Source organism: Engystomops pustulosus, chromosome 2, assembly GCF_040894005.1.
Source record: "Engystomops pustulosus chromosome 2, aEngPut4.maternal, whole genome shotgun sequence".
In the NCBI taxonomy this organism is placed as follows: Eukaryota; Metazoa; Chordata; class Amphibia; order Anura; family Leptodactylidae; genus Engystomops; species Engystomops pustulosus.
In genome coordinates, this window is record NC_092412.1 from 245,829,460 (window position 1) to 245,853,226 (window position 23,767).

At 45.6% G+C, this 23,767-nt stretch overlaps 1 long non-coding RNA gene across 1 annotated transcript in view; it reads right to left on the bottom strand.

The window, feature by feature from the left end:
- LOC140119534 (uncharacterized) overlaps nt 1-23,767 on the bottom strand; it is a 40,328-nt gene that overhangs the window by 8,547 nt on the left and 8,014 nt on the right. The window lies entirely within an intron of this gene.

A 23,767-nucleotide genomic window follows, 5' to 3' on the forward strand; every position in this document is an offset into this window, starting at 1 on the left:
GGGTGGCGATTGGTTGCCATGACAGCCTCCAGGGCTTCTTTTGTCTTGCTAGCATCAATTTGGCATTTGGCAACAAGATTAGGCAAGAAGGGATATGGAATAGGCATGATGGTTTTCTGGTCTACCAGTTTTGACACCATGGGGCACATTTACTTACCGGGTCACCGGTCCGTCCATAATGCAGCGTGCGGCGATTCACTAAAATTGTGCGCCCGATATCATGAATGTGTCGCTTCCCCGCTCAGGTCCGACAGAGTTCACCATCTTTTTTATGGTGCATTTTAAACAAAGGGCGTGCAACACAATTTCGAAGTTAAATACGGCGCCCAGTCTGAATCAGTCAATCGAGCGGCAGGACGGCCCCTAATTTGTGTCACATTGAAGCAGAGCAGCTGCGCCACAAAAGGGTCACGTGTGCCACAATCCCAGCACAGACACTTATTAAATTCCTGCGCAAGACATTTAGCCCCCGAAAAAGGTGCACAGTCTGACAAAAGTGCGCACCAGGACCCTAAGTAAATGAGCCCCATTATGTATAACTAGATCTGTGGACCTCTTTAGTAGAAGGTGTAGATAAATGTACGCGGACACTGCTATAGGTAGGTCTAAAGGAGTCGTAATGGTCTCCTACCTTGCTTCACACAGCAAGGACCTCCATCTTATTATGGAAGTTTTTAAGGAAGTCTTACTGGGGAGTTTAGGTATAGAATGGGCCAGGAGAAAGTGTAGGGGGGTGTTTTGCATTTACATATTTGGGAGTAAATTTACCATGACTGACGTTGGTGAATCAATAAGGTATGAAAGTATCTGTGGGGATTAGGGACTTCTTTTACCTTGTTTATTTTTGTTTGTTTTTTTTCCAAATAAATGACACAAGGGAAAACGTATAGTTTTATCTGACAGTTTAATTTTTCATTTTGCCGTTTTTACGACTTTTCACTGTGATTTTTGCTGTCGTCTTTCAACTATGCCTTCGTCTGCACCTTGTGCCTTATGTATCATTGTTTCCCAGATTTTCTGTGCGACTTTTCACTTATGTATCACTTTTTTGCGCCTTTTGTAGACGCAAATCTGCACCTGGTCAAGGGCAGGTGCAAAGGGAGGATTTCTTTCATGGACCCTGTTTTAACATGTAAATTGGAATTATTTCACATGCTTTAAATGTTTAAAATTTTGCACATAAATCTTTTGGGCATTAAAAGTTTGGGCTCTTTTTTTTTTTAATTCATAAATTTTTGCATTCACATTTTATTTAAATTCATTGATTACTTCTAAGGGTGTGGTCACATGTGGCGTTAACACATGCGTTTTCAAACACATCACAGGAGTTGAGAAGAGCAGATTTGCCTAATTACATTGCTGTTAACATGGGGATTACCAACTCTCCTTTCCTGTATATAACACCTCACATAGCTTGTATCCTCTCCTGTATATAACCCCTCACATGGCTGGTGTCCTCTCCTGTATATAACCCCTCACATGGCTTGTATCCTCTCCTCTATATAACCCCCTCACATGGCTTGTATCCTCTCCTGTATATAACCCCTCACATGGCTTGTGTCCTCTCCTGTATATAACCCATCACATGGCTTGTATACTCTCCTGTATATAACCCCTCACATGGCTTGTATCATCTCCTGTATATAACCCCTCACATGGCTTGTATCCTCTCCTGTATATAACCCCTTACATGGCTTGTATCCTCTCCTGTATATAACCCCTCACATGCCTTGTATCCTCTCCTGTATATAAACGCTCACATGGCTTGTATCCTCTCCTGTATATAAATGCTCACATGGCTTGTGTCCTCTCCTGTATATAACCCATCACATGGCTTGTATCCTCTCCTGTATATAATCCCCTCACATGGCTTGTATCCTCTCCTGTATATAACCTCTCACATGGCTTGTATCCTTTCCTGTATATAACACCTCACATAGCTTGTATCCTCTCCTGTATATAACACCTCACATGGCTTGTATCCTCTCCTGTATAAAAACGCTCACATGGCTTGTATCCTCTCCTGTATATAACCCCTCACATGGCTTGTATCCCCTCCTGTATATAACCCCTCACATGGCTTGTGTCCTCTCCTGTATATAACCCATCACATGGCTTGTATCCTCTCCTGTATATAACCCCTCACATGGCTTGTATCATCTCCTGTATATAACCCCTCACATGGCTTGTATCCTCTCCTGTATATAACCCCTTACATGGCTTGTATCCTCTCCTGTATATAACCCCTCACATGGCTTGTATCCTCTCCTGTATATAAACGCTCACATGGCTTGTATCCTCTCCTGTATATAAACGCTCACATGGCTTGTGTCCTCTCCTGTATATAACCCATCACATGGCTTGAATCCTCTCCTGTATATAATCCCCTCACATGGCTTGTATCCTCTCCTGTATATAACCTCTCACATGGCTTGTATCCTTTCCTGTATATAACACCTCACATAGCTTGTATCCTCTCCTGTATATAACACCTCACATGGCTTGTATCCTCTCCTGTATAAAAACGCTCACATGGCTTGTATCCTCTCCTGTATATAACCCCTCACATGGCTTGTATCCCCTCCTGTATATAACCCCTCACATGGCTTGTATCCTCTCCTGTATATAACCCCTCACATGGCTTGTATCCTCTCCTGTATACAACCCCCTCACATGGCTTCTATCTTCTCCTGTATATAACCCCTCACATGGCTTGTATCCTCTCCTGTATATAACACCTCACATGTCTTGTATCCTCTCCTGTATATAACCCCTCACATGGCTTGTATCCACTCCTGTATATAACCCCTCACATGGCTTGTGTCCTCTCCTGTATATAAACGCTCACATGGCTTGTATCCTCTACTGTATATAACCCCTCACATGGCTTGTACCCTCTCCTGTATATAACCCCTCACATGGCTTGTACCCTCTCCTGTATATAACCCCTCACATGGCTTGTATCCTCTCCTGTATATAACCCCTCACATGCCTTGTATCCTCTTCTGTATATAACCCCTTACATGGCTTGTATCCTCTCCTGTATATAACCCCTCACGTGGCTTGTATCCTCTCCTGTATATAACCCCCTCACATGGCTTGTATCCTCTCCTGTATATAACCCTTCACATGGCTTGTATCCTCTCCTGTATAAAACCCCTCACATAGCTTGTGTCATGTCCTGTATATAACCCCTTACATGGCTTGTATCCTCTCCTGTATATAACCCCTTACATGGCTTGTAGCCTCTCCTGTGTATAACCCCACACATGGCTTGTGTCCTATCCGGTATATAACCCCCTCACATGGCTTGTGTCCTATCCGGTATATAACCCCTCACATGGCTTGTATCATTTCCGGTATTTAACCCCCTCACATGGCTTATATCATCTCCGGTATATAACCCCCTCACATGGCTTGTATCCTCTCCTGTATATAAACGCTCACATGGCTTGTGTCCTCTCCTGTATATAACCCATCACATGGCTTGAATCCTCTCCTGTATATAATCCCCTCACATGGCTTGTATCCTCTTCTATATATATACTTTTAAATGGCTTGTATCCTTTCCTGTATATAACACCTCACATAGCTTGTATCCTCTCCTGTATATAACCCCTCACATGGCTTGTATCCTCTCCTGTATAAAAACGCTCACATGGCTTGTATCTCCCTGTATATAACCCCTCACATGGCTTGTATCCCCTCCTGTTTATAACCCCTCACATGGCTTGTATCCTCTCCTGTATATAACCCCTCACATGGCTTGTATCCTCTCCTGTATACAACCCCCTCACATGGCTTCTATCCTCTCCTGTATATAACCCCTCACATGGCTTGTGTCCTCTCCTGTATATAAACGCTCACATGGCTTGTATCCTCTCCTGTATATAACCACTCACATGCCTTGTATCCTCTTCTGTATATAACCCCTTACATGGCTTGTATCCTCTCCTGTATATAACCCCCTCACATGGCTTGTATCCTCTCCTGTATATAACCCTTCACATGGCTTGTATCCTCTCCTGTATAAAACCCCTCACATAGCTTGTGTCATGTCCTGTATATAACCCCTTACATGGCTTGTAGCCTCTCCTGTGTATAACCCCTCACATGGCTTGTGTCCTATCCGGTATATAACCCCTCACATGGCTTGTATCATTTCCGGTATTTAACCCCCTCACATGGCTTGTATCATCTCCTGTATATAACCCCTCACAAGGCTTGTGTCTTCTCCTGTATATAACGCCTCACATGGCTTGTATCCTCTCCTGTATATAACCCCTCACATGACTTGTGTCCTCTCTTGTATATAGCCCCTCACATGGCTTGTGTCCTCTTTTGTATATAACCCGTCACATGGATTGTATCCTCTCCTGTATATAACCCCTCACATAGCTTGTGTCCTCTCCTGTATATAACCCATCACATGGCTTGTATCCTCTCCTGTATATAAACGCTCACATGGCTTGTATCCTCTCCTGTATATAAACGCTCACATGGCTTGTGTCCTCTCCTGTATATAACCCATCACATGGCTTGAATCCTCTCCTGTATATAATCCCCTCACATGGCTTGTATCCTCTCCTGTATATAACCTCTCACATGGCTTGTATCCTTTCCTGTATATAACACCTCACATAGCTTGTATCCTCTCCTGTATATAACACCTCACATGGCTTGTATCCTCTCCTGTATAAAAACGCTCACATGGCTTGTATCCTCTCCTGTATATAACCCCTCACATGGCTTGTATCCCCTCCTGTATATAACCCCTCACATGGCTTGTATCCTCCCCTGTATACAACCGCCTCACATGGCTTCTATCCTCTCCTGTATACAACCCCCTCACATGGCTTCTATCCTCTCCTGTATATAACCCCTCACATGGCTTGTATCCTCTCCTGTATATAACCCCTCACATAGCTTGTGTCCTCTCCTGTATATAACCCCTCACATGGCTTGTGTCCTCTCCTGTATATAAACGCTCACAAAGCTTGTATCCTCTACTGTATATAACCCCTCACATGGCTTGTACCCTCTCCTGTATATAACCCCTCACATGGCTTGTATCCTCTCCTGTATATAACCCCTCACATGCCTTGTATCCTCTTCTGTATATAACCCCTTACATGGCTTGTATCCTCTCCTGTATATAACCCCTCACGTGGCTTGTATCCTCTCCTGTATATAACCCCCTCACATGGCTTGTATCCTCTCCTGTATATAACCCTTCACATGGCTTGTATCCTCTCCTGTATAAAACCCCTCACATAGCTTGTGTCATGTCCTGTATATAACCCCTTATATGGCTTGTAGCCTCTCCTGTGTATAACCGCACACATGGCTTGTATCCTCTCCTGTATATAACCACTCAAAAGGCTTGTGTCCTCTACTGTATATAAACCCTCACACGGCTTGTGTCTTCTCCTGTATATAATCCCTTAACATGGCCTGTATCCTCTGTTGTATATAACCCCTTACATGGCTTGTGCCCTCTCCTGTATATAACCCCCTCACATGGCTTGTGTCCTCTCCTGTATATAACGCCTCACATGGCTTGTATCCTCTCCTGTATATAACCCCTCACATGACTTGTGTCCTCTCTTGTATATAGCCCCTCACATGGCTTGTGTCCTCTTTTGTATATAACCCGTCACATGGATTGTATCCTCTCCTGTATATAACCCCCTCACATGGCTTGTATCCTCGCCTGTATATAACCCCCTCACATGGCTTGTATCCTCTCCTGTATATAACACCTCACATGGCTTGTGTCCTCTCCTGTATATAACCTCCTCACATGGCTTGTATCCTCTCCTGTATATAACCCCTCACATGGCTTGTGTCCTCTCCTGTATATAACCCATCACATGGCTTGTATCCTCTCCTGTATATAAACGCTCACATGGCTTGTATCCTCTCCTGTATATAAACGCTCACATGGCTTGTGTCCTCTCCTGTATATAACCCATCACATGGCTTGAATCCTCTCCTGTATATAATCCCCTCACATGGCTTGTATCCTCTCCTGTATATAACCTCTCACATGGCTTGTATCCTTTCCTGTACATAACACTTCACATAGCTTGTATCCTCTCCTGTATATAACACCTCACATGGCTTGTATCCTCTCCAGTATAAAAACGCTCACATGGCTTGTATCCTCTCCTGTATATAACCCCTCACATGGCTTGTATCCCCTCCTGTATATAACCCCTCACATGGCTTGTATCCTCTCCTGTATATAACCCCTCACATGGCTTCTATCTTCTCCTGTATATAACCCCTCACATGGCTTGTGTCCTCTCCTGTATATAAACGCTCACATGGCTTGTATCCTCTACTGTATATAACCCCTCACATGGCTTGTACCCTCTCCTGTATATAACCCCTCACATGGCTTGTACCCTCTCCTGTATATAACCCCTCACATGGCTTGTATCCTCTCCTGTATATAACCCCTCACATGCCTTGTATCCTCTTCTGTATATAACCCCTTACATGGCTTGTATCCTCTCCTGTATATAACCCCTCACGTGGCTTGTATCCTCTCCTGTATATAACCCCCTCACATGGCTTGTATCCTCTCCTGTATATAACCCTTCACATGGCTTGTATCCTCTCCTGTATAAAACCCCTCACATAGCTTGTGTCATGTCCTGTATATAACCCCTTACATGGCTTGTATCCTCTCCTGTATATAACCCCTTACATGGCTTGTAGCCTCTCCTGTGTATAACCCCACACATGGCTTGTGTCCTATCCGGTATATAACCCCCTCACATGGCTTGTGTCCTATCCGGTATATAACCCCTCACATGGCTTGTATCATTTCCGGTATTTAACCCCCTCACATGGCTTATATCATCTCCGGTATATAACCCCCTCACATGGCTTGTATCCTCTCCTGTATATAAACGCTCACATGGCTTGTGTCCTCTCCTGTATATAACCCATCACATGGCTTGAATCCTCTCCTGTATATAATCCCCTCACATGGCTTGTATCCTCTCTTATATATATACTTTTAAATGGCTTGTATCCTTTCCTGTATATAACACCTCACATAGCTTGTATCCTCTCCTGTATATAACCCCTCACATGGCTTGTATCCTCTCCTGTATAAAAACGCTCACATGGCTTGTATCTCCCTGTATATAACCCCTCACATGGCTTGTATCCCCTCCTGTATATAACCCCTCACATGGCTTGTATCCTCTCCTGTATATAACCCCTCACATGGCTTGTATCCTCTCCTGTATACAACCCCCTCACATGGCTTCTATCCTCTCCTGTATATAACCCCTCACATGGCTTGTGTCCTCTCCTGTATATAAACGCTCACATGGCTTGTATACTCTCCTGTATATAACCCCTCACATGCCTTGTATCCTCTTCTGTATATAACCCCTTACATGGCTTGTATCCTCTCCTGTATATAACCCCCTCACATGGCTTGTATCCTCTCCTGTATATAACCCTTCACATGGTTTGTATCCTCTCCTGTATAAAACCCCTCACATAGCTTGTGTCATGTCCTGTATATAACCCCTTACATGGCTTGTAGCCTCTCCTGTGTATAACCCCACACATGGCTTGTGTCCTATCCGGTATATAACCCCCTCACATGGCTTGTGTCCTATCCGGTATATAACCCCTCACATGGCTTGTATCATTTCCGGTATTTAACCCTCTCACATGGCTTGTATCATCTCCTGTTTATAACCCCTCACAAGGCTTGTGTCTTCTCCTGTATATAACCCCTTACATGGCTTGTGCCCTCTCCTGTATATAACCCCCTCACATGGCTTGTGTCCTCTCCTGTATATAACGCCTCACATGGCTTGTATCCTCTCCTGTATATAACCCCTCACATGACTTGTGTCCTCTCTTGTATATAGCCCCTCACATGGCTTGTGTCCTCTTTTGTATATAACCCGTCACATGGATTGTATCCTCTCCTGTATATAACCCCTCACATAGCTTGTGTCCTCTCCTGTATATAGCCCATCACATGGCTTGTATCCTCTCCTGTATATAAACGCTCACATGGCTTGTATCCTCTCCTGTATATAAACGCTCACATGGCTTGAATCCTCTCCTGTAAATAATCCCCTCACATGGCTTGTATCCTCTCCTGTATATAACCTCTCACATGGCTTGTATCCTTTCCTGTATATAACACCTCACATAGCTTGTATCCTCTCCTGTATATAACACCTCACATGGCTTGTATCCTCTCCTGTATAAAAACGCTCACATGGCTTGTATCCTCTCCTGTATATAACCCCTTACATGGCTTGTATCCCCTCCTGTATATAACCCCTCACATGGCTTGTATCCTCCCCTGTATACAACCCCCTCACATGGCTTCTATCCTCTCCTGTATACAACCCCCTCACATGGCTTCTATCCTCTCCTGTATATAACCCCTCACATGGCTTGTATCCTCTCCTGTATATAACCCCTCACATAGCTTGTGTCCTCTCCTGTATATAACCCCTCACATGGCTTGTGTCCTCTCCTGTATATAAACGCTCACAAAGCTTGTATCCTCTACTGTATATAACCCCTCACATGGCTTGTACCCTCTCCTGTATATAACCCCTCACATGGCTTGTATCCTCTCCTGTATATAACCCCTCACATGCCTTGTATCCTCTTCTGTATATAACCCCTTACATGGCTTGTATCCTCTCCTGTATATAACCCCTCACGTGGCTTGTATCCTCTCCTGTTTATAACGCCCTCACATGGCTTGTATCCTCTCCTATATATAACCCTTCACATGGCTTGTATCCTCTCCTGTATAAAACCCCTCACATAGCTTGTGTCATGTCCTGTATATAACCCCTTATATGGCTTGTAGCCTCTCCTGTGTATAACCGCACACATGGCTTGTATCCTCTCCTGTATATAACCACTCAAAAGGCTTGTGTCCTCTACTGTATATAAACCCTCACACGGCTTGTGTCTTCTCCTGTATATAATCCCTTAACATGGCCTGTATCCTCTGTTGTATATAATCCCTTACATGGCTTGTGCCCTCTCCTGTATATAACCCCCTCACATGGCTTGTGTCCTCTCCTGTATATAACGCCTCACATGGCTTGTATCCTCTCCTGTATATAACCCCTCACATGACTTGTGTCCTCTCTTGTATATAGCCCCTCACATGGCTTGTGTCCTCTTTTGTATATAACCCGTCACATGGATTGTATCCTCTCCTGTATATAACCCCCTCACATGGCTTGTATCCTCGCCTGTATATAACCCCCTCACATGGCTTGTATCCTCTCCTGTATATAACACCTCACATGGCTTGTGTCCTCTCCTGTATATAACCTCCTCACATGGCTTGTATCCTCTCCTGTATATAACCCCTCACATGGCTTGTGTCCTCTCCTGTATATAACCCATCACATGGCTTGTATCCTCTCCTGTATATAAACGCTCACATGGCTTGTATCCTCTCCTGTATATAAACGGTCACATGGCTTGTGTCCTCTCCTGTATATAACCCATCACATGGCTTGAATCCTCTCCTGTATATAATCCCCTCACATGGCTTGTATCCTCTCCTGTATATAACCTCTCACATGGCTTGTATCCTTTCCTGTACATAACACCTCACATAGCTTGTATCCTCTCCTGTATATAACACCTCACATGGCTTGTATCCTCTCCTGTATAAAAACGCTCACATGGCTTGTATCCTCTCCTGTATATAACCCCTCACATGGCTTGTATCCCCTCCTGTATATAACCCCTCACATGGCTTGTATCCTCTCCTGTATATAACCCCTCACATGGCTTGTATCCTCTCCTGTATACAACCCCCTCACATGGCTTCTATCCTCTCCTGTATATAACCCCTCACATGGCTTGTGTCCTCTCCTGTATATAAACGCTCACATGGCTTGTATCCTCTACTGTATATAACCCCTCACATGGCTTGTACCCTCTCCTGTATATAACCCCTCACATGGCTTGTACCCTCTCCTGTATATAACCCCTCACATGCCTTGTATCCTCTTCTGTATATAACCCCTTACATGGCTTGTATCCTCTCCTGTATATAACCCCTCACGTGGCTTGTATCCTCTCCTGTATATAACCCCCTCACATGGCTTGTATCCTCTCCTGTATATAACCCTTCACATGGCTTGTATCCTCTCCTGTATAAAACCCCTCACATAGCTTGTGTCATGTCCTGTATATAACCCCTTACATGGCTTGTAGCCTCTCCTGTGTATAACCCCACACATGGCTTGTGTCCTATCCGGTATATAACCCCCTCACATGGCTTGTGTCCTATCCGGTATATAACCCCTCACATGGCTTGTATCATTTCCGGTATTTAACCCCCTCACATGGCTTATATCATCTCCGGTATATAACCCCCTCACATGGCTTGTATCCTCTCCTGTATATAAACGCTCACATGGCTTGTGTCCTCTCCTGTATATAACCCATCACATGGCTTGAATCCTCTCCTGTATATAATCCCCTCACATGGCTTGTATCCTCTCCTATATATATACTTTTAAATGGCTTGTATCCTTTCCTGTATTTAACCCCCTCACATGGCTTATATCATCTCCGGTATATAACCCCCTCACATGGCTTGTATCCTCTCCTGTATATAAACGCTCACATGGCTTGTGTCCTCTCCTGTATATAACCCATCACATGGCTTGAATCCTCTCCTGTATATAATCCCCTCACATGGCTTGTATCCTCTCCTATATATATACTTTTAAATGGCTTGTATCCTTTCCTGTATATAACACCTCACATAGCTTGTATCCTCTCCTGTATATAACACCTCACATGGCTTGTATCCTCTCCTGTATAAAAACGCTCACATGGCTTGTATCCACTCCTGTATATAACCCCTCACATGGCTTGTATCCCCTCCTGTATATAACCCCTCACATGGCTTGTATCCTCTCCTGTATATAACCCCTCACATGGCTTCTATCCTCTCCTGTATATAACCCCTCACATGGCTTGTGTCCTCTCCTGTATATAAACGCTCACATGGCTTGTATCCTCTACTGTATATAACCCCTCACATGGCTTGTACCCTCTCCTGTATATAACCCCTCACATGGCTTGTATCCTCTCCTGTATATAACCCCTCACATGCCTTGTATCCTCTTCTGTATATAACCCCTTACATGGCTTGTATCCTCTCCTGTATATAACCCCCTCACATGGCTTGTATCCTCTCCTGTATATAACCCTTCACATGGCTTGTATCCTCTCCTGTATAAAACCCCTCACATAGCTTGTGTCTTGTCCTGTATATAACCCCTTACATGGCTTGTAGCCTCTCCTGTGTATAACCCCACACATGGCTTGTGTCCTATCCGGTATATAACCCCTCACATGGCTTGTATCATTTCCGGTATTTAACCCCCTCACATGGCTTATATCATCTCCGGTATATAACCCCCTCACATGGCTTGTATCATCTCCTGTATATAAACCCTCACACGGCTTGTGTCTTCTCCTGTATATAATCCCTTAACATGGCCTGTATCCTCTGTTGTATATAACCCCTTACATGGCTTGTGCCTTCTCCTGTATATAACCCCCTCACATGGCTTGTGTCCTCTCCTGTATATAACGCCTCACATGGCTTGTATCCTCTCCTGTATATAACCCCTCACATGACTTGTGTCCTCTCTTGTATATAGCCCCTCACATGGCTTGTGTCCTCTTTTGTATATAACCCGTCACATGGATTGTATCCTCTCCTGTATATAACCCCTCACATAGCTTGTGTCCTCTCCTGTATATAACCCATCACATGGCTTGTATCCTCTCCTGTATATAAACGCTCACATGGCTTGTATCCTCTCTTGTATATAAACGCTCACATGGCTTGTGTCCTCTCCTGTATATAACCCATCACATGGCTTGAATCCTCTCCTGTATATAATCCCCTCACATGGCTTGTATCCTCTCCTGTATATAACCTCTCACATGGCTTGTATCCTTTCCTGTATATAACACCTCACATAGCTTGTATCCTCTCCTGTATATAACACCTCACGTGGCTTGTATCCTCTCCTGTATAAAAACGCTCACATGGCTTGTATCCTCTCCTGTATATAACCCCTCACATGGCTTGTATCCCCTCCTGTATATAACCCCTCACATGGCTTGTATCCTCCCCTGTATACAACCCCCTCACATGGCTTCTATCCTCTCCTGTATACAACCCCCTCACATGGCTTCTATCCTCTCCTGTATATAACCCCTCACATGGCTTGTGTCCTCTCCTGTATATAACCCCTCACATGGCTTGTATCCTCTCCTGTATATAACCCCCTCACATGGCTTCTATCCTCTCCTGTATATAACACCTCACATAGCTTGTATCCTCTCCTGTATATAACCCCTCACATAGCTTGTGTCCTCTCCTGTATATAACCCCTCACATGGCTTGTGTCCTCTCCTGTATATAAACGCTCACATGGCTTGTATCCTCTACTGCAGGGGTCAGGAACCTTTTTGGCTGAGAGAGCCATGAACGCCGCATATTTTAAAATGTTATTCCATAAGAGCCGTAGCATATGCACATGCCCCACAGTAGATTGCTAGCGGATTGCAAGCACACCCGTGCCCCTCTCCGTGGCGGCGCCGCTTTCCGTGCTCACTCATCCCACCACTTTCCGGCTTCTGTCCCGGTTGGCCAGCACGCGCTCCTGCACTCGCGGATTTAAAGGGCCAGTGCGCTGATTGGTGCCACCCACTTCCCGGGTTCCTATAAAGACTGGCAGCTATTAGACTGGTAGCCATAGCACATGTCCCCCAGTATATAGGTAGCCACAGCACACACCCCAGTATATAGGTAGCCATACTAATGGGGGCGATGGCGGTGATGGCACCTGGGTCGTACAAAGGACGTGGGCCGGGGTAACATCGTTGCCTGTGTCCAGTGATTAGTCTAAGAGACACAGCAGCAGCAGCCATCACTATTTATTAAAGATTTGTCTGAGAGCCAGATGCAGCCAACAAGAGAGCCATATCTGGCTCCCGAGCCATAGGTTCCCTACCCCTGCTCTACTGTATATAACCCCTCACATGGCTTGTACCCTCTCCTGTATATAACCCCTCACATGGCTTGTATCCTCTCCTGTATATAACCCCTCACATGCCTTGTATCCTCTTCTGTATATAACCCCTTACATGGCTTGTATCCTTTCCTGTATATAACCCCTCACATGGCTTGTATCCTCTCCTGTATATAACCCCCTCACATGGTTTGTATCCTCTCCTGTATATAACCCTTCACATGGCTTGTATCCTCTCCTGTATAAAACCCCTCACATGGCTTGTATCCTCTCCTGTATATAACCCCTCACATGGCTTGTATCATGTCCTGTATATAACCCCTTACATGGCTTGTAGCCTCTCCTGTGTATAACCCCACACATGGCTTGTGTCCTATCCGGTATATAACCCCCTCACATGGCTTGTGTCCTATCCGGTATATAACCCCTCACATGGCTTATATCATCTCCGGTATATAACCCCCTCACGTGGCTTGTATCATCTCCTGTATATAACCCCTCACGTGGCTTGTATCATCTCCTGTATATAACCACTCACAAGGCTTGTGTCCTCTACTGTATATAAACCCTCACACGGCTTGTGTCTTCTCCTGTATATAATCCCTTAACATGGCCTGTATCCTCTGTTGTATATAACCCCTTACATGGCTTGTGCCCTCTCCTGTATATAACCCCCTCACATGGCTTGTGTCCTCTCCTGTATATAACGCCTCACATGGCTTGTATCCTCTCCTGTATATAACCCCTCACATGACTTGTGTCCTCTCTTGTATATAGCCCCTCACATGGCTTGTGTCCTCTTTTGTATATAACCCGTCACATGGATTGTATCCTCTCCTGTATATAACCCCTCACATAGCTTGTGTCCTCTTCTGTATATAACCTACTCACATGGCTTGTATCCTCTCCTGTATATAACCCCCTCACATGGCTTGTGTCCTCTCCTGTATATAACCCCTCACATGGCTTGTATCCTCTCCTGTATATAACCCCCTCACATGGCTTGTGTCCTCTCCTGTATATAACCCCTCACAGGGCTTGTATCCTCTCCTGCATATAACCCCTCACATTGCTTGTGTCCTCTCCTGTATATAACGCCCTCACATTGCTTGTGTCCTCTCCTGTATATAACCTCCTCACATGGCTTGTATCCTCTCCTGTATATAACCCCTTACATGGCTTGTATCCTCTCCTGTATATAACCCCTCACAGGGCTGGTATCCTCTCCTGCATATAACCCCTCACATTGCTTGTGTCCTCTCCTGTATATAACGCCCTCACATTGCTTGTGTCCTCTCCTGTATATAACCCCCTCACATGGCTTGTATCCTCTCCTGTATATAACCCCTTACATGGCTTGTATCCTCTCTTGTATATAACCCCCCCCCCCCCCCACATGGCTTGTATCCTCTACTGTATATAACCCCCTCACATGGCTTGTGTCCTCTCCTGTATATAACCCCCTCACATGTCTTGTGTCCTCTCCTGTATATAACCCCTTCACATGGCTTGTGCCCTCTCCTGTATATAACCCCTTACATGGCTTGTATCCTCTCCTGTAGATAACCCCCTCACAAGGCTTTGTGTACTCTCCTGTATATAACCCCCTCACATGGCTTGTATCCTCTCCTGTATATAACCCCTCACATGGCTTGTATCCTCTCCTGTATATACTAGAGACAGCCGGGTTGTTAAATTTAGAAAACTTCCTTTGAGGTCCTTGCCAATGTGGACCATGACCACTCTATCCTGACCAGCGCTTCCCATTAACCGGTAAACCCAATCCACAACCCAAGCACCCGGCAAACAACACACTGTGCGCAGTCTTTGTTTCATACAGTATTGCCCTGTCTGTTCCCCTAGTAATGGAATCTGCCTCTACCAGCACCTGTCTGACCTTGCCTGTGCTCCCCTTCCCTTTCTTACTGCAGCAGACAGTCCCCTGGTTAATAGAGGCCACGTCTTGCTGCAGCATTGCTACCCCAGAGCTGATACCCCCCTCATCCGCCAGCCTGGCAGTGCCCCAGATCAGGACTAGACTTCCTGCAACTCATCCTTCTACATGTAACCCAACTAGCTGGCCCCTCACCCTGCACCTTCATACTTCCATCCCCACAACCATCTGCCCCATCAACCTGCACCTTCATCCTTCCATCCCCACAACCATCTGCCCCATCAACCTGCACCTCCATACTTCCATCCCCACAACCATCTGCCCCATCTACCTGCACCTTCATCCTTCCATCCCCACAACCATCTGCCCCATCTACCTGCACCTCCATACTTCCATCCCCACACCCACTTTACATATCAAGAAAGCGGAGCAGAACTATTACTAGATGTACATTGGTAAATTACCTCATATCCTGGCCACTTACATACACACACAGTCATATTCTTCTTTATAAGTACGTGTCAGCTTAGAAAGTACATCTAATGCAGCATGTAATATATATGGGGGCTGTATTTGGTAGGGATAACATAGGGTCAAGTGGGTGTGGGGAGTATCCAACATCCTTATAAGGACTGGGCAAAGTAATACACTTATAGTTATGTTAAAGTTATGTTGTTTTACATGCTGCCTGCAAACGAAGCAGCTGTGCCCCCTACCCCTTCCAGCGGAGCTGCTTTCACATTTTGCTGCTCTAGCATCAATGCCCGACAACTGCAGCTGTAGCTGTACTCTGCTCAGCAACTGCAGGAGTATCAGTAAGAGGGAGTAGTAGACGAAGGACAGAGCTGATGGGAGGGGAGGCCAGGGATTTATACAGATCATGGAGCAGAGCGGGCAGCAGCACCTGCACATCTCTCCATGGCAGGTCTTCATATGGGCCGTCTGAGAGCCTCTGGGTGACTGCACAAAACGTCCAAATGATGATCTGACATTGAGAACTACTGACAACAGGTGATGTCCCACCCTCGCAGGGCGTGCACGCTCGAAGATTTAAAGGGCCAGTGCATCACTGATTGGTGCTGGCCATTTCCAGGAATTTAACCGGTTCACGACCGCCCACCGTGTATGCCGTGTATGCACGGGCTGAGCCCTCTCCATAGTCTTTGCTGCATATTGTAATCGCCGCTGGCAAAGGTGCCGATGGCTTCAAAAAGATGGTGGCGCACGGGTGCCGCCATCTTGCCGAGGATAGTCGCTCCCCATGACGTCATCAGGGAGCGGCGATCCGTCGCCATGACAGCCTCGGGTGTTACAAAGACCCGTGGCTGCCTCGTTTTAACCCTTTCATTACAATGTGCTATCAGCACATTGTAATGAATGAGGAGGAAAATCCCCATATACTGCCATATCGTAGTATGGCAGCATATGATAGGATTGATCAGACAACCTAGGGTTAAAGTACCCTAGGGAGTCTGAAAAATAGTAAAATAGAAAAAAAGAAAATAAAAAAATTATAATTAAAAAACCCAGTTGAAAATGCTACTTTTTGCCATTTAAAAGAATTACACCACCCACAGCCCCGTAAAACGAATGTTAGCGCCAGAAGTTTGTACAGGAGCTTTTAAATTTTGTAAATGTATGAAAATATTATAAAACCTATATAAATTTGTTATCCCCGTAGACATGTCATTTGGGGCGCACAGTGAAAGCCCTAAAATCCAAGCCCACAAGAAATCGGAGCAAATGCGTTTTTTTCACCATTTTCACTGCAGTTCGATTTTTTTTTCCTGCTTCCCAGTACATGGCATGGGATATTCAATACCATCACAATGAAGTGTAATTTGTTACACAGAAAACAAACCATCACACAGCTCTTTACGTGTACAAATAAAAAAGTTATAGATTTTTGAAGGTGGGAAGTGAAAAATGGAAATGAAAAAACAGGAAAGGGCCTGGTCCTTAACCGGTTAATAAAATCGGGCCACTCCCCGCCAGATCTTTGTGCTAATCGCCTCAGAAAAAGCTTATTTCATTGCCTAGTGCCTGTCTGCTGATTTTCCGTTGTGACCCAGTTCCGTTCCTGACTTTGACTCCATGCTGCCTTTCCTGACCTCCAGTTTTATTCCTGACGTTGATCCCGTGCTGCTTGTCTCGACCTTCTGCCTGTCCCCGACCACGATTCTGCCTCACGACTTTGTACCATGCCATGGCCACCACTGCGGGCAAAGTTGCGCTGTGGAGAGACCTGGTGGTACCCTGCTGCAGCGAGTCCATTGCACTCTGCAGCGGGCTCTGGTGAAAAACAGGTGCCACTTAAACTCCGCTCCCAGGTGTCGGCTTACACCATCACTCACAGTGGTACAGAGGATCCACTACCTCAAATCCTGACCTCTATATATATAACAATGACCCATCATTACATCACTACTGACAATAGATGATGTCACAGCTTATCTCCTCCCCCTCCCTGTACAATGACCTCTATATAGATAACACTGACCCATCATTACATCACTACTGACAATAGATGATGTCACAGCTTATCTCCTCCCCCTCCCTGTACAATTACCTCTATATAGATAACACTGACCCATCATTACATCACTACTCACAATAGATGATGTCACAGCTTATCTCCTCCTCCTCCCCGTACAATGACCTCTATATAGATAACACTGACCCATCATTACATCTCTACTGACAATAGATGATGTCACAGATTATCTCCTCCTCCTCCCTGTACAATGACCTATATATAGATAACACTGACCCATCATTACATCACTACTGACAATAGATTATGTCACAGCTTATCTCCTCCCCCTCCCTGTACAATGACCTCTATAAAGATAAAACTGACCCATCATTACATCACTAATGACAATAGATGATGTCACAGCTTATCTCCTCCCCTCCCTGTACAATGACCTCTATATAGATAACACTGACCCATCATTACATAACTACTGACAATAGATGGTGTCACAGCTTATCTCCTCCCCCTCCCTGTACAATGACCTCTATATAGATAACACTGACCCTTCATTACATCACTACTGACAATAGATGGTGTCACAGCTTATCTCCTCCCCCTCCCTGTACAATGACCTCTATATAGATAACACTGACCCATCATTACATCACTACTGACAATAGATGATGTCACAGCTTATCTCCTCCCCCTTCTTTACAATGACCTCTATATAGATAACACTGACCCGTCATTACATCACTGCTGACAATAGATGATGTCACAGCTTATCTCCTCCCCCTCCCTGTACAATTACCTCTATATAGATAACAGTGACCCGTCATTACATCACTACTAACAATAGATATTGTCACAGCTTATCTCCTCCCCCTCCCTGTACAATGACCTCTATATAGATAACAATGACCAATAATTACATCACAACTGACAATAGATGATGTCACAGCTTATCTCCTCCCCCTCCCTGTACAATTACCTCTATATAGATAACAATGACCCATCATTACATCACTACTGACAATAGATGATGTCAGTATCTTTAACCCTTTCAGGACCTCGACCTTTTTTGTTTTTTCATTTTCATTTTTCACTCCCCATGATCAAAAATCCATAACTTTTTTATTTTTCCATGTCAAGAGCTGTGTGACAACTTGTTTTCTGCGTAACAAATTACACTTCATAGTGATGGTATTTATTATTCCATGCCGTGTACTCGGAAGCGGGAAAAAAATTCCAAATGCAGTGAAATTGGTAAGAAAAACGCATTTGTGCCGTATTCTTGTGGGCTTGGATCTTACGGATTTCACTGTGCACCCCAAATGACATGTCTACTTTATTCTTTGGGTCGGTGCGATTACGGGGATACCAAATTTATATAGGTTTTATGTTTTCATACATTTAAAAAAATTAAAACCTCCTGTACAAAATTTTTTTGGGGGATTTTGCCATCTTCTTGCGCTAATAACTTTTTTATACTTTGGTGTACGGAGCTGTGGGTGGTGTTGTTTTTTGCGGATTTTGATGACGTTTACAATGTTATCAATTTTAGGACTGTACGACCTTGTGATCAATTTTTATAGAATTTAAAAAAAAAATTTAAATGACAAAAAAGTGCCATTTTCAACTTTGGGCGCAATTTTCCGTTACGGGATTAAACGCAGTGAAAAAACATTATCATATTTTGATAGATCGGGCATTTTCGGACGCAGCGATACCTAATGTGTTTATGATTTTTACTGTTTATTTATATTTATATCAGTTCTACGGAAAGGGGGGTGATTTGAGTTTTTAGGGGTTTTTATTATAATTTTTTTTTTTACACTTTTTTTATTTTTATTTTTACTATTTTTCAGACTCCCTAGGGTACTTTAACCCTAGGTTGTCTGTAAGATCCTATCACATACTGCCATACTACAGTATGGCAGTATATGGGGATTTTACTCCTCATACATTACAATGTGCTGATAGCACATTGTAATGCATGAGTTAACCCGAAGTAGCGTCGGGTCTTCGTGAGACCCGACGCTACCATGGCGACGGATCGCCGCTCCCCGATGACGTCACGGGGAGCGGCGATCCTCGAAAAGATGGCGGCGCCCATGCGCCGCCATCTTTTAGAAGCCGCTGGTAGCTTTGCCGGCGGCGATCAGCGGGAAAACACCCGCGATCGGTGCTGACACCGATCGCGGGTGTTACCGGTAAGCCTTTGCTGCAATAGGCAGCACAGACTTACCGGCTATGGAGAGGGCTCAGCGCGTGAGCCCTCTCCATGCACCCGCGGCCGACCCGTGACGTGCTATTACGTCACGGGTCGTGAACAGGTTAAGACGCCAATGTTATTGATGTGTGATGCGGCCGGGAGCCATCTCTGGCTCATGACGCACTTTGACCCCAGACACGGCCGCGCATCCACCCCTGGGTCAGCTGCAGCAGCAAGAAGCGGACGTGGGAGGACAAATAGAGATAAAGGTGAGTACACATTTTGTAAATTACAGGGGGTGTAAATTTCATTTGGGCTTATTTACTAAGAGTCGCACTGCTTACTTTCATCAGACTTTGCACGGCTTTGTCAGGTATTTAACAGGGGTTTACGCTGGGATTGTGTCGAACAAGATTGGATTTTGGCACAGCTGCGCCGGCTTTCATGCAACGGAAATCGGGGGCGGGCCGTCGGACGATCAGACTGATTCGGACTGAGCGCGGGGTAACTTTCAAAATGTGTCGCAAGATCAAGCACTTACATGCACCAGGAAGAAGAAGGTGAACTCTGTCGGACCTGAGCGGGGAAGCGACACATGCAGGATATCGGGCGCACGATCTTAGTGAATCGCGGCACAGTGCATTATCACCGGACAATGCACTTTCGGTGAACTCCGCGGACCGGGTAAGTAAATGTGTCCCTCTGTGTTTAATAAGGGGTGCAGAATCAAGAACTAATAGGTCCCATTCTATTTATTTAATAAAGGGGGCCCATTGTATATATTTAATGAGGGGGGCCTAGATTGGAAAATGCTGTCGGACTTTGCCTGTTCTTTTATGTGCAAACTGCTTGTACAAGTATTTAAGAAGTGTCAGCACCACAAATGTGTCACACGCGGCTGATTTGTGTCACCACTGCACTATAACCGACGCAACACGAATTTCTGCACATAAAGAGGCGTTCCGGTGCTCGGTCGGACCGTGCACCACATTTATTATGCAGAGTCTGACAGAAGAAAGAAAGTTTCCCAGTAAACCAGTGTCTTGTGCAGCATGTTATTTGCTATACTCATATCCAAGTTCTGTTGCACAAAATTTACTTTTACTCTGTGGGGGTCATTTACTAAGGGCCCGATTCGCATTTCCCGACGTGTTACCCGAATATTTCCGATTTGCGCCGATTTCCCCGATTTTGGCGCACGCGATCGGATTGGGGCGCATTGGCGCTGGCATGCACGCGACGGAAATCGGGGGGCGTGGCCGAACGAAAACCCGACGGATTCTGAAAAAACGCCGCATTTAAAAAACAAAAATGTGTCACGGTGCTTGCACTTACCTTCACTCAGCCCGGCTCGGTGTATTCCAGTGCGTTCCGGGGAACTTCAGCGCAGCAGCGACACCTGGTGGACGTCGGAGGAACTGCCTTAGTGAATCCCGGCCGGACACGAATCCACCGCAGAGAACGCGCCGCTGGATTGCGAATGGGCCGGGTAGGTAAATCTGCCCCTGTGTGTCAAAGAGGTGGGAGCTGCTCAGCTGATTGAGTTCTCTACCTTCAAACTGCCTTGCTTTTCTGACGTGTTGCGCATGCGTTGTGTGCACTGGATTCCTGAGCATGGACGCAATCAGAATGTATGACACCCAATGGAACTCAGCACATGTCACACGCATGAAACATCAGGATATCCGGACAGAATTAAACACTACAAAAATTCAGGGCAGTTTGAAGGTAGAGACGTCAATCGCAATGGAGGGACGAGCTGCCCTTGACTTTTGGCAACTACTGCCTCCCTATGTGAGGCTCCTTATTACATGGATTAAAAGTACATTTTTTTGCACGCTGGAACAGCAAACAGCAAGTGGTTATAAGGAAAGCAGATTACACGCTGCTGGTTTACTGGGGTAGTCTTTGCTGACAATTTGGGGGGCTTAATATGATGGAATCAAAAAATTTGAGGGAACTATGTGTAAATTAATAAATAGGAGTCACAATGTACAATTTAGGAAGTGTTATATGCATATTAATAATTTGAAGGGGATTATATGTATAACAAAAATGAGCACATGGTAATACATTTATAAGTACATTTTGTATAAAATAGTTGAATAGGTGGCGCTGTACACAAAGAATAAGAATGGGCATTAAATAGGCACAGTAAGGGCGCGTGGCCTGGCTATGTAGGAGTGAGGAGGCAACCTTGCTCAGCTCCCGGGCCAGCCAGGAATACCGTCGCAAAATCAACCTCCATCCTGCCAGAAAGGAGAGGGGTACTGGGTCAGCTGCCCCTACCCGATGCGGTGCTCAACAAGAGGTTTTTGCCAGTATCTAATAACCTGAGGCATCCCAGGACGTGCGGCCTTCCCCAGAAGAGGCAAGTGACTTTTATTGACCTGTCACACCCGGCCATCCCACCACAGATTTCACCTCTGGAACCTCTCCCTGCTCACTGGATCACGGCTCCCGTTCATTGGGCTGTGTGGGTCCTGGGATCCCAGTCCTGCATGCGGAGCATGGAGGAGTAAATATGGCAGACGGCGCGGCTCCTCTTCTTCTTCCGGCTCGGGACCCTACATCTCCAAAGCTGCCACCACGTCACGAGGAGACCCAGTTCCGATTCAACACAGCACAGCTCCCGGTCCCGGAGCTGGAGCGCAGCACATCGGGGAACCACTGCTGCTGATTAATGAAGCGACTGCATCTCTTCCAAAGTGGTTCTGGACTTTGACCCTGTCCCGGTCCCACAGTAGCAGAGGGCCCCCACGAAGTTACTCTTCCAGGTCGGCCATGGTATACCCTGTCCAGAAGGCCACCCTGTCTCAGGTGGATTCCCCCTCCCTTACATCAGCGCACTCGCCCTGCCGAGCCCATCCTGATTCTCCCAATACCTGGCCCCAAGATATGCCAGAATGGAAGTCTCCTGATCCACCTCAGCTCTCTCAGTCACAGAGCCCATACTTATGAATACACAGGATAGCACTCCTGGTCACACCTTTGGTCAGTCACCCAAGATGGAAATTCAAGTTTCTCTGCAGTATACTCCAAGTTACCAAAGAAATCCAATAAAGCCGGGTATCCTGGCAGACCTACGTGCCCGTAATCATATCAGAGCTATTCCAACCAGAGATGGACATGGAGAGCTATGTGGCCCATCTCAAACAATCGTACAGAGCAGAGCTGTCCACTTTGCGTGACGAGGTGCCTCAGCTTGAACAAAGGATCACTAATACTGAGTCTTCCCATCGTACTGTTACAGATAGGCTTGCGGTCCACGATATCCAGACATCACTCTATACACAGCAATTATTGGCCCTTACAAACAGATGGATGATGCTGAGAACAGAGGCCGCAGAAACAATATTAGAGTCCAACAGATTGATGGTACTCTCAGAACCATATTAAATAATATTCTCGGGGCCCCTGGAGAATCTCCAAGAGAGCTGGACAACTGATCCTACTCGGCCTAGAGACATCATCTGCAGAATCTACATATACCAGCTCAAGGAGCAAATCATGCCCAAAGCGCGGGAGGTTGGCAGAGTGTGATTCCAGGATTCGGATGTCCAGCTGCTGCCCGACTTGTCCCACTTGACACTACAGAAACGCAGGGACAATACCTTACTCCTGGGGATTTCCGTTTCACCTTTAAGTTAGGCGTGACGACCACTTGACAGTGCTCCGTCATCTGGGGGACCTCTCAGGGTTCCTTGCTGTTCTCAACCTGCCAGATATGACCATCGCAGAATGGCCGTCCTTCCTCACGACCAACCTTCCTTTTCAAACGCTGAGACCGCAGAGGTTTTCTCAACAGAAAGCCAGAAGACGCTCACCTAACAGGCAAGATGAAGGCGCCCAGGCTCCCCCACCCGAGATGAACACCTCATGTCCCCACTTGGACTTTGTGCTCCATTTTTGGATTACCCGGGCTTAATTCTTCCCTACTTGTCCTTCCTCTGACTGGTATTTCAGTCGATCCCTGCAGTATCCTTTACAGTGGCTCATAGTTGGTTACTTCATTACATTTATACGATGTTGAATTGTTGATATAGTTGCACTCCTGTACTGTTTGCATTTCTTCTTTAGGCCTGGATACA